Genomic DNA, 13,169 nt, shown 5'->3' with positions numbered 1-13,169 from the left:
TCAGTCTCACAGAACAATTGCATGTTTGATTCCAAGTTTTTCAAAATTAACTGTAGGATTAAAATTCCAAACCTGAAGGATTCATCCTAGTCTCACTAGCAAAGGGGAAACTTTTCTTTTTTAAAGCAAGGTTTTTCAAACATGTTTAGAATGAATTATAAGTTTTCAAATTAATGGAGTTTTCTTCTTCTTTAGACTTTTACTTATTCTCTGGAAAGTTAAATATGCTGTAATTAAAGACAGAAAGAAAAAATGAATTTCCAAGAACATTCACGGAGGCCAATAGGAGGGTTTTATTACTACCATGGACATTTGGAGATCAGGTTTAAGAGAATGTGGTTGAATTCAGTGTTGCAAATGCACTTCTCATCTATAATTAAATGTGTCTAAGGTCCTGTAAAGTGACTGTATAATTGCTTTGGAGTTGCATTTAAAGGAAATATTGAGAAACTGCATTTCATGAATTATAGTGTGTGCAGATCTTATGTACTTGATTTTATATTGTATTTTCATTAGCAGTGCAAAAGTTATTGCAGAAAATAGAAGAGAGGAACTGTGACCTCTTATGTTCACTTTGCAGAAGACAGACTTTTTGAAAGAGGAGCAAAACTATTATCCTCTTCCATATTAAATCATAAAAAAAGACTTCTAAGCAATGCAATATGTGTAAAAACAAAAACAAAAGAATTCTGTTTATTGGTGATTGCTATTGAATTTTTAAATGAACCAAAAGTTTTTCCTCCATTCCTTTTGATAGAAGATAAAAAGATATTTCATCACTTCCAAGACACACATTGTTTTCCCATTTTTTTAAATATCTGAGATAAGCCTTATCTTAAAAGAAACATCATGAAAATTTTAAATTTGCATTACCTTTTCTTTGTGGTATATACAATAATTGTAACTTTTATAATTAGTGGCTTTTTAGTTTATTTAGGAAATATAATGTTAAACAATCCAATATTATCCTATACTAAAATATAGCCATCTGAGTTTTCCATTACACAAAGGTTATAGTTTCATTTGAGGGTTCTAGAACTGAATATTTGATGTGTTGTCCCAACGCCCTTATAACAGAAAAGATGGGATAGCCCTGGACGAATCAACAGACATTAGACTAGACTTACTCAAAAATACTAGTGGCTGATTTCTCAAGTATGTTTTCAAAAAATCTAATTAAATGGTTTTAATCTAGTCGACATGTTTATTTCTGATTTTCGCTCAATTTAGAGAGTGTCAACTTTCCAATATAGATCTACTCCAAGTACCAAACAATTTCACTATGAGAAATCATACTTTCAAAGTCCAGCTGATGAGGATTTTGGCCTGGAAGTAAGTCTGAGAGGATTGTTTTTGTAGAACAAGCCATTTTGCTACTAAGAGCAGTCTTTATACCAAAAGAAATAATTCACAGATTATTCTGAAGATACTACATTTGGAGTCATAGTTTCTTTGCACTTAAAGATGTCAAAACTAGCTAGTGGGGTGTGGTGGTACCCACTTGTAATCCCAGCAACTCAGGAGGTTGAGACAGGAGGACCAAAATATAAAAAAAGCTGGGGATGTGGCTCAGTAGTTGAGTACCCCTGGGTTCAATCTCTGGTACCACAAAAACAAACAAACAAACAAACAAACAGAAAACAACAAGCTGCAATATTCTATTGGAACATCTGTAGTGACCCCCAAGGAAAAGAACTATTTTAACATTGAGAATGATTCTGGGCACCCTGGATAATTAATGCTGTTGAAGAAAATAGACTATTGTCCTTTCCATATTCTGGTCCACACTGCCTTCCATATATGCTCACACATTCTGCAGCTGTATTTGCTTTTCATGTAGTTTAGGGTTTTTCTGGCCTCTCATAAGAACATTATCTGTTTAAGACACAGCCTCAAAGTGCTGCATGTAGGGTCACTAACAGATGAACAAGATGAATACACACCCAAGTCAGCCTGGCTGAATTGGGCTGCAACTCTTGCATATCAATTCAGTGTGTGCCAAGTACCTTAATTATTTCATAAAGAAATAGACTTGTCCACAAAATTTCCTATAATGAATCCAAAGTCCTCTTAGAGAAACATTTAGCCCCAAACCCCAGAACATTGATGCCTGGATATCAGGCCATTCACTTTGCAAGAAAATGAGGACTTAACTTTTTTACTCCTTTTTTGGAGTAACTCTTCTTGACAGAGACCCATATTCAGAAGAGTATGCAAATGATAAATTTCATGAATTTTCACTAACTGAACATCCCTGCATAACCAGCATCGAAATAAAAAAATCAGATCATACCCAGCTCCTTGGTGGTCACCCTCATACCCCTTCCATCCAGCCACTCCGATAGGAGATTTAATACTTGACTCATTTTAACCTCAGCAAATGAGCTGGCTCTACATTTTGCCCAGTCTCTTTAATTAACTCTTCTTCATTTTTAGTAACAACTAAAATGCAGAAGACACCACGTTTTCACTTCTGTAGTTTTCAAAGTTTTTTCAAGGAGTTGGTAGACATACCAGGAAAGTGGCACTTCAATTTTTTTTTTTTTTCACAGAAAACTCTTGAGGGTTTTTGCCTTCATATTTGCACAATGACTGCTGCTTCAAACTCTGGTTTCAGAAAGGGACAGTGAGATGAAATAACATAGGATTGTTGTGGGCACCTCCCGAAAGGGTTACAATAGAGACAAAAGGAATTATCTTGAGGCAAAGATACAATTGTATTAATACAGGTACCTTAATTCCGGCAGATGGAAAACTGGAATTTTCTGAGTCAAAAAAAAAAAAAAAAAGCAGTGTATTTAAAATGCATTATTTTCTGGGGAAATCTGTAGCCTAGGAGGAAAGCTTGGATAATTAATTCTTCAAATGTCAAAAAGTAATATGAACCTCTTTTCTATATCCACTAGACCTAGAGTCTACATCAGCACCCAGATGTGATCAAGGCTGTGACCAGAAGAATTACCCTGTGAAATAGTTTGGGTTTCCTTTCTTTCCATTAATGGGACAACAAGGAGTGAAAGGAGGCAGAGGGGGAGGGGAGGTCAGAGAGTTCCAGTCCCCCATGCTGATGAGTTGGCATGGGAGGAAATGGACTGGAACCATCAACTGCTTTTCAAGGGGTTGTCAACTCAAACTTTAGAAAAATAATTCGAGAGATGTTAATATTTGACTCCAAGGCTTTTGATTGTGTATGGCATGGAAATGGGGGTGGGGCATAGCTTGTCACTGAAATTTGCAATTGATGCATGTCCTCCATTCTGAGAACTGTATCCCTGCCTGTATGATTTAGCATGACAACCGGATTATATTTATACAATTAATTAATGTTTGCTTGACCACTTTTATCCAATTTCTTTCCATAGCACATAAAAGAGAACCTGACATAAATTTTTCTTTCAAAACAATTGACTTAGCCACTGCTGACCTTCTGTTCTGTCATTCTAAGGATTGATTGGATATTGTTGAATTGTTTCATTCTACAGTAATTAAACATAAAATTAATTATGCTAGTAACCCATTATTTCTGTGAACCAAGGACTAAGTCATTCGTTTTCGCTTGGTTACTCTGAGAATCTGCCGTTAGATGAAGGGGGAAAAGAAAAGTACTGTTGCAAACAGAAGCTAAATATTTTAAGGCACACTTTAATGCCTAAAACATCATTGGAAAGCTTCTAATTTCCATATGCACAGCATATTGAATTTGTTTAATGTAATTTAGGCCATAAATCTTTTACCTTATGATATGGTCATTTAAATATTTTCTCAGGTGGCTAATCATTTAGAAAACATGTCAAAGAGGGATATATGTTAAGAAAGAGAGACGGATGGATAGGACTGGATGCTTCAGTAAAGCCATCATGAATCTCTAATCCTTGATTTGGTTTGCTGCTCACCCGAAATGAAATTTACTTCACAAGTCATTTTCTTTGTTAGTTTTGTGTAGAAAATGCTCAAAATTACCCTGATATTATGAGCATGGAATCTGTTACTGAGAGGCACACCAGTCTGACAGGACTAAATTATCAAAATGTATGTGCTGCTAGAAACCAAAATAGGTTTTTGCGGTTTTCATTAGTGCAGGTCATATTAATTTAATTAACATGATTGAAGATAATATCACTGGATGAGGCAGCAGATACCTAGCCTTGGCCTATTACTCACCCATAGGCTATAAAATGATGCACATCACAAATGGGTATGCAATCTCATATTTTTCATATTCGGAATCTGCCTTTATTACAAGTTTCCCTATGGCATTAGGCTACGTTGTGATGATTTTTTCATATTCAGAGTTTATTTCTTTCCTAATTATGAAAGTCCAGGTGACACAGTTTGGGAGTCCAGGTGACATTCTAATGCTTCACAGGTAATCACAGAGTTCTGTTGTTAGCTTCTCAGAGATAAAAATGGTAAGATGGAGCGGGGGAAGTTCTCTGATTTCTAAGAAGAAAGGGTCATGGAACAGTTTATCCAACTCAATTGGACATTCCCACTATTAGGTTGAATCGTATGTTATCAGTATTGAAATTTCAAAAAATAATCAAATACCAGCAATCTCAGATTTCAAACTATATATCTATTAAATTTGTTTATACAAGTAATGTTAAATATATTTTCTATTTAGTGGGTACTAATTCTAAAAATATATTTACTTAAACACTTTATTTGTCCGTGTTGAGGCTGAATTATTGGGGGTTAATTCCAGTACATACTAAGGTGAGGTACTGTGTGAATGGGATCTTGGCTATAAAAGACAGAAACTGCTCTAAGTGGAAAAGAAATTCCCTGAAAGGGCACATTATGGGATGGAAAGGAAAACTTGGAAAACCACGCATAGGCAGGAATACCAAGACCCTAACAACTGTCAACTTTGAACACACCATAGTTTGGGACCATCTGCCACCTCTGACACTAGCTGCTGAGGTAGCTACTCCTGCCCAGATGAAATTCTTTATGCTTTTCAAAATTCACAGACCTGATCAATATTTTAACTGTTGAGCAGATTCTTGGATAATGGCTCTACTTCATGCCATTTGGACTATGGCAGCTGCTCTTTAGCTCGCTGAGGATAGTGATGGGCATGATGGTGTGGGGCTTCTGAGAAGATGTCATTGTTCTGAGAAAAGGGGTTAGATTCCGCTGACAAGTGACTTTGGACCTTGCCCTTTGTGTTAGTCAGATTTTCATCACTGTGACCAAAATACCCGATACAAACAACTTAAAGGAGACCAGGTTTACTTTGGTTCATGGTTTCAGAGGTTTTGGTTCATGATTCTGGGCCCAAGGTGAGTGCAAACATCATGGCAGAAGGGTATGATGAAAGAAAGTGACTTAGCTCATGGGAGCTGGGAAGAAGGAGGAGGGGGAGAAGGTGCCAGGGACAGATATGTTCTCCAAAGGTACGACCCAGTGAGCTGCTCCTTCCAACCATGCCCCACCTGCCTAGGGTTTGCACTACCACCCTGTTGTCCATTCACCTATCAATGTGTTAATCCATTGATGAGGTCAAAACTCTCATGATCTTAATCACTGCCCCAAAGCCCACCTCTGGACATGTCTGCATCAGGGACCATGTCTTTAGCACATGAACTTTTTTGGAATATTCCAGATAAAATCATAGCCCCATCTCCTTTCTTCTGCCTGAAATTTCATACCACGGACTGCTGCAAAGCCTATTAAGAATAATAGAGCAGGAATTGAAAGGACCCTGAACACTGATGACTGTCTTGAGTAGTTGTACCAGCCTTGGTCTCTTCTTTTCAGAGCTCTTGCTATGTGAGGAAAATAAAATTGCTATTTAGTTAAGCTACTGTAAATAGATTGTTGTCATATCCGGTAAGAAATGGTTCTAATGGTTATAATCCGTTTCCTATGTTAGGGTGGTTTTGCAGGAAAGGTCAGTCTGAGAAAACAAAAATCTATTAAAAAAAGAGTCAGGAGACCAGTTAACAGGTTTTGATCTCATGCCCAGAATTTCTGTAGCCTGTGGTTGTGTTATATGAGGCAGTACAACACGGCTCTGCTGAAGCTTCCTCAAGTTGCTTTCTGTCACTTCCAAATAAAATAAGTCCTGGAGATGTGAAATCACAATACATCCTTCAAGAAAAAAAAATATTCTAACCTATTAGTGCTTCATTTTGCTCACTATTTTATGGAATGGGAAGGACAGGAGACTTGCGTTCTTTTTTTTTTTTTTTACATTTAAAATTTTTTAATAGTATTATAAAGACAATGCTTATTGTAGACATTTTAGCAATCTTGATTTGTCATTTGACAGTGCTAGCTTGGAGGCTGGGGAACGTCACCTGGCTGTCTTTGTTCTTTTTGTACTTGGGATTTAACCCAGGGGGCATTTACCACTGAGCCAAATCCCCAGCCCTTTTTAAAATTTTAGGTTGTGAGGGCCTTGTTAAGTAGCTAAGACTGGCCTTGAACTTGCAATACACCTGTCTCAGCCTCCTGAGTTGCTTGGATTATATCAAGGTGCTACTATACCCAGCTTTACCTAGCCGATTGATTGATTGATTGATTGGTACCAGGGATTGAACTCAGGGGCACTTAGCCTCTGAGCCACAACCCCAGCCCTTTTTATCTTATTTTATTTTTTTAAATTTTGAGATAGGGTCTCAATAAGCTGCTCAGGGCCTCTTTGAGTTTCTGAGGCTGGCTTTGAACTTGTAATCTTCCTGCTTTACCCTCCTGAACTTCTAGAATTACAGGCATGTGTCACTGTGTCTGGCCCACGTAGAAGTTTTGAACCTTAGTTTTATCCTTACTCACAAGGTGAGTGGATTAGAAGATCCTTCCCGAGGGCCTGTTTGATGCTAAATGATTATGACACCATGCACATTTTCCAGAGGAATGGGCAGGAGGATTAGTACGGAATATATAAGTCAATTATCAAAGAAAGGTACTCAGAAATTTCCTGTAAAGGCATCATGGTGCACACCTGTAAACCCAGAGCTTGGGAGGCTGAGGCAGGAGGATTGTGAGTTCACCACCAGCCTCAGCAATTTAGCAAGGCTCTCTGCAACATAGTGAGACCCTGTCTCTAAATAAAATATTTAACAAGGGGTAGGGGGCTTGGGATGTGGCTCAGTGATTAAGCATTCTTGGGTTCAATCCCTGTTATCAAAAAAAAAAAAAAAAAAAAAAAGAAAGAAAAACCGAAAAGAAAAGAAAAAAAATTTCTCTTAAACACCCATTCTTACAAATTAATATAAAAAAGAACAAAGTTATAACACAAACAGGAATTTATTTGGTGTGTCACACAGGCCCTAAAGGTACCAGTACAGAGTTGGTATGTACAGAGTGAAAGAATGAGACAGGCTTTTCCTGAGGATTACATTACTTCTAACCATTGAATTTTAGATCTGAAGAAGACTTTCATCTTCAAATACTCAAAACCATCATCATAATAACAATAATTACAGATAACTACATGCTGTGAACTCTGCTAAGTATTTTACATGCATTGTCCCACTTCATCCTCATTGACGCTTTGAGATAATCATATCATATTATTTCCCTCTTGTAGCTATTTGTTTTTTTTTTAATTATTTATTTATTTTTAGTTATCATCTGAATAACTCCCAATTAGAAAATGGTTGGGCCTTAATATTTGTTTTTTTTTTTTTGTTGTTGTTGTTAGAAAGCAGAGAAGTCTGAATATCAGTGTTGACTCCAATGTTTTTTTTTTCTCCATTTCCTCACTGAATATTAAAGGATATATGAGTTATAAGGGAAAGATTGATTAGTGTTAATTGTGTAATTGAATCTAAAATAATTTGGTTTATTAATACACCGGAATGAATGAGGGTCTTTCTACAGTATGAGCCAGGAGAAATTCGGAGGCTCTCATTAAAGCAATGTTGCATTGAACTGGGAGAAGATTTGAGATAGACAAAACCTACATAAGCACAAAACTCTCTTTGTAAAGATGAATTCAACTTAAGAGCTATCAAATGGTTTTTGTCTAGACTATTTTTTTCCTCACGGACCAGGCGTTGATGAAAGAAAAAAAATCCAGTCTGTTTTCATCTTCCCCCAGATTTTTCTCTGGAAGCTCTGGTCCCATGTTCAAAGCACCCTTTGGGTAAGTTTTACTGAATTAATATCTGAGCTTTTTGCTCAGAGAAGATGCCGTGGTTGATGTGTTCTGATTTGAGACAAAGATATAAATGCAACTATTTTGATCCCACACGAATCTGAAACACTCAAGTGAGAGAGAAAATAGAGGGAATAATTACTTATCACTGAGATTGGGGAACAGAGGAAGGTAAAATACTTAGTTACTCCAGTTCACCAAGAGATAGTAGAATGGGGCTTGGGTCCATCTGAAAATAACCAGTATCCCTTATACAATCTCTTTTTCTCTCCATTCAAACAAGACCTGTAAATTCTTACAAACCTCCAGGGAGGCAGATAACAGAAACTTCCTCTTAGTAACCCTCATAGCCCATCTCCATGCTTAATAACTCTGATGTAAGGACGTTTCCTCTCCAGAGCAAGCTTAAATCATTCTTCGGCAGGTTAATTCCATTTCCTCTCTTCTCTCCAGTGAGGAGAAAGAACAGCTGTTCGCCATCTTTCCAGAGTAGAATTGAACACACCTGAACCAAGAAGTATCAAAGTGCCCTCAGATTCAAATCATTCGGGCAGAATAGCATTGAGGCGTCAGTTCTCAAAGTAGTTCCCAGAACAGCAGATCAGAAGATCAGCATCCCCTGGAAACTTGTCAGAAATGCACATTCTGAGGCCCCCACCCCAGAGCTGGTGCATCAGAAATTCTGGAGGTGGGTTCAGCAATTGGTGTTTTAATAAGTTTTCCAGGTGACTTTTATGCCTCCTGAAATTTGAGAACTGTTGGTATGATATTTGTATAATTTGATAAAAGTATCTGATTATTATTGCTAATAATCATTCCACTAATCCAAGGTTTCTTCGGTGTGTATATGAGAATGCATATTTTATGTGATGATTTATGTGAGATTTGTTGGCTAGCAGTTATTGTAAATTTTGTAAAATCGAATAGACTAAACAAAAGGATTCTCATTCAGGCTAAAAGTTCAGAGTTGGCATTTTGTGCCTATCTGGGCTTATGTCATAAGTGTTTAACTTTAAAAAAAATACAACATAGTGGGAGGATAGAAAATAATGAAAAAAGAAAGCCCCTCTAAATAGATAACCAGTCGAACTCATCTATCTATCCCCGACCCCTGGCACTAGGGAATAACCCAGGAGCTTAAACATGCCAGGAAAGTGCTCTACCACTTAGCTATACCCTTGAACCCCAACGTTTTTTTTTTTTTTTTAATACTGGGGATAGAACCCAGAAGTGCTTTACTACCAAGCAACATCTCTAGCCCTTTTTATTTTCTATTCCGAAACAGGGTCTCTCTTAAATTATCCAGGCTGACCTCAAACTTGCCATTGATCCTCCTGCCTCAGCCTCCCGAGTTGCTGGAATTATAGATGTGCACCACCGCTTGAGGCTCTATTAATTTTTTGGCGTCATCTCTCAGACTTCTGTTTCTTGTGCAAAACAAATAGTATGTTCTTCCCAATGAAATCACACTATCCATGTGGTCTTGTAACCTGCATTTGATACTTAGGACTATGCCATGAATGCCAGCCACCAATGTCATGAGTACACACCTAAAGTAAGTTTTACTATAACTGCATAATCAGTTGCCTGTCAATGGATCTGTGAATTTTTAAGTTTCCTTTCCCTCTTTTTAAAAAACTATCTTAGAAAACTGAAGTTTTATTAAATGATAAATGAAGCAGTTATTTGGTTCCAGTACCCTCAATCTTGTGTGGTCCCTGAACCTCACTGTCCTGAACAAGTTTTATAAAAGTTGGAAAACTAAGTGATAGCTGGGTTCCATTTTGTTTTAGAGGCATCCATTTTTTGAGGAGTTTTTTTTCAGGCATGGTTTTGGTTTATAAGGAAACATGTTTGGAAACTCTTTCTTAAAATGTGTGGTGCATTCTGCACATGGTGCTGTTATTCTTAAGGAATGCATCTTACAGTGTAGTTGATTGATCTATTGACATTTAAGTTGATTCATTTTCCGTAACTGGCTGTGACTGCAATTACATCTTAGAGAGATTGTTTGGATTTCAGAACAATTTTGCATGTAAGATATGGAAAAGCTAGAGATCATGAAGATGGACTCTTTGGCTTTAATCTCATGGATACCCAACTGGAAAAAGTTTAAGAATTTCAGTTGTATTATGACTCATATAGAAGAGGTATGGCCAAATGAATGTTTTGAATTTCTTAAAAATATTTTAAATACTGTGAGGGGGGCAGAGGCACTCCTTGTACGGTTCTTAACACTCCTATTTCCAGCCTTGTCCTTTGCAGAAACTTTCATGGTACCATCATCAACAAGGTGCTGAAGATGCCATTGGTCCATGTCCACTCTGAATCTTCCAGTTTAACTCTCTTTAAAGTTGGGCTCTCCTTATTTTTCATGCAAACTTAACTTTGGGGATCTTGGCTATAGTAAAGTGAAAGCAATGTCTTAAAATTGAAACAGAGCCCTTGAGTCTTATGCCTTGTTATAGATTGTTAAAGTCCCTCTCCTTATTTTTCATGCAAACTTAACTTTGGGTATCTTGGCTATAGTAAAGGGAAAACAATGTCTTGAAATTGAAACAGAGCCCTTGAGTCTTATGCCTTGTTATAGATTGCATTGGTCCATCGACATACCTCCTCTTTTTATTACTACCTACCTTAATTGAGGTATAATTGACAAAATTGTATAAATTTAAGATGTGCAATGTGGTCTTTGATATATGTACATAATCCTGAATTTGGAAGATGCTGGGAATACACACCTAAGCTGGAAGAGTAAAGACAAAATGTTTTCCCAATATCTTTATATGGGTATGTTAGCCAGCTAGGAAACTTTTACCAATCATATGCTTTTTCCCATGGATCTTGTCTGTTTTGCTCACTACTGTATGCTAGCCCCTGGCCCTAGACTTAGCACAGGTAATAATCAATGACTATTTGCCGAAGAAGTGAATGAAGGAAAACATTTCCCATGACTATTTCAATGGGGCAACTAAGAATGTTTTGTTGAATTAAGCTAAAGTATATATGAGAAGCTTGTTAAAAAAAAAAACTATAGAGACTTTCAGAACACATTTCCCTACGAGCTCATTTTATTTAATACTTAAAATGACCATGTCTATTGGTTAAACAAAAAAAGCTAAAAATATTTGTTTTGGAATCTCAACTCAGGTTGATATAAGATGTTCTAAAATATGGTGTTTATTTGTTCCAGTCCAGGTCTTAGTAATAATTATTTGCCAAAATAGATGTAGCTGAAATATCCAACAGCATATTTAGCAAAATAACTTGTCTAGAATAATCAAGAGTTCTCAAAGAACTATTGGTTATGATGATGGTAGGCTATTAAGACACAAACCACATCATATCCTGTTCCAAAAGATATATTCTTCATGTATTTCACTTATTTGTATTTTTTTATTTTCAATATTCTTCTCTATTTTGAGTAGAAAAATACTTCTCCCACCATGATATTTCTTTATTTCCCATGGTATCAGCTCATGACATGTTTACTCTTTGAGCAGAGTAGAAAAAAAAAAGACCTTATTTTCAAACTAACTTGGAATGGTATAAATTTCTAAAAAAAAAAAAATCAAACATTGGTATAGTGTATATTTAATGCTGGATATTTTGTATTTTATAAATGTTAGCTCATATGAATTAGGAGGGAAAATTGAACCATAGAAAGGTTGAGTAATTTCCCAGGTGTCACATACTTAGGAACAGAAGAACATGAATTTAAACACAGGTAGCTTGGTTATAGGGCCATATTCCTTGCTCTTCCCATTGCACCATGAAGTAGATTATTGCTTGATTTCTGTCTTCCAATGCCATTGCCTCAACTCTTGGCTTAGGGGAAAAAGTTCATGTATGAAGATGTATGGATTAGGAGTTGCAACAACTGTCCAGATCCCCCCCACAACCCTTTATCCTGACATTAAAGATGGTAAGTTTAAAAATTTGACATTTATAAAGGATAATCATTTCTGAGTTGAGAGGGAATGGATTTCTTCACCATTTAAATAGGTAATTTATAAGAAGGAAAGAATGTACTGAGAAAAATATGATGTCTCAATCTCAATTCCAATTTCTTTATTTTTTCATTGGAGTTGAAAGTCTCAAAAGAGATTGTTGCTAAAGAAGGCTTTAACTTGAACTAGGATGTTTGTATGTACTTTCTTCTCCTTTTGTTTCCCTACACTTTACCTATAGAAAGTAAAAATGTCAAGAAGAAAAATGTGGAAAGAGATACTATTGAAAAAGCACAGGTGGTTATTTTGATAGATGATGGGGAAGTTTTTGCTTTCCTGTTTTTTACATTCTGTATTAAAGTTTATTATCATTTTCAGGGATGCATGTACTATAGAGAGTCCAAGATGATTGTAGAATGGGGTTTTATTCACTTGTGTTAGGGGAAGAGATCGTGAAAGAGTGGAACCTACCTCATGAAGATCTACCTTAAACTTGGTGTTCAATGGAGTGAAAATTTTAGAGTGAAGAGCAGAGTTTTTAAATTTGGTTTATTTATTATGATGAATCTTGTTCAATACTATTTAGAAAAATAGACTGGGGAAAAAAATAGAGAACCACCATGAATTTCAACTTCCCTGAACCAGAACTTAATTTGGTGACTTCCCCAAAAAAGTCCTCTCAAGAAAAATCTACCAATATTATTTTCAACTAAAATTGGCAAGAAAGATATTACAAATTAAGTGGTGGAGTCATCATGATTCATAAGGATTTTTTTTTTAGAGAAAATGAGTTTTTTTTTTAATAATTCAACTTGAACAGAGTTCGACATTTCACAAATATAAACAGCAAAGTGTTGGCAACTTTCAGTTCTATTCAATGTATAAATGCTTGTAAAATAGCAAGCAATGGGTAAAGTTTTGATTCTTAAATTATGAAGTTGTTCTCATAGTTTCAGTCACTGAAGTAGTTTTGCTCTCTTAGAAAAAAATATTGCAAATTTGTATGCAAAAATATGCATATCCTTTTGGTTTCCAACTTAGAGTTAACAAATATTGCAACCAAACAGTTAAAACCTATTCATTGAAACTTATGACACTTATACTATTTGTAT

At 36.1% G+C, this 13,169-nt stretch overlaps 1 long non-coding RNA gene across 9 annotated transcripts in view; it reads left to right on the top strand.

The window, feature by feature from the left end:
- LOC144369357 (uncharacterized) overlaps positions 1-13,169 on the top strand; it is an 85,996-nt gene that overhangs the window by 52,052 nt on the left and 20,775 nt on the right. For 3 of the 9 annotated variants that reach the window (XR_013428935.1, XR_013428924.1, XR_013428923.1), the window contains exons 2-3: positions 8,051-8,095; positions 8,561-8,795. The exons of 5 other annotated variants lie outside the window; for them this stretch is intronic. This is a non-coding gene — a long non-coding RNA (uncharacterized LOC144369357). The remainder of the gene's footprint in view (positions 1-8,050; positions 8,096-8,560; positions 8,796-13,169) is intronic. One more of the 9 variants, XR_013428926.1, reaches the window with a different exon arrangement.

This window comes from Ictidomys tridecemlineatus, chromosome 12, assembly GCF_052094955.1.
Source record: "Ictidomys tridecemlineatus isolate mIctTri1 chromosome 12, mIctTri1.hap1, whole genome shotgun sequence".
NCBI lineage: Eukaryota > Metazoa > Chordata > Mammalia > Rodentia > Sciuridae > Ictidomys > Ictidomys tridecemlineatus.
This window is presented reverse-complemented; position numbering and strand designations above follow the sequence as displayed.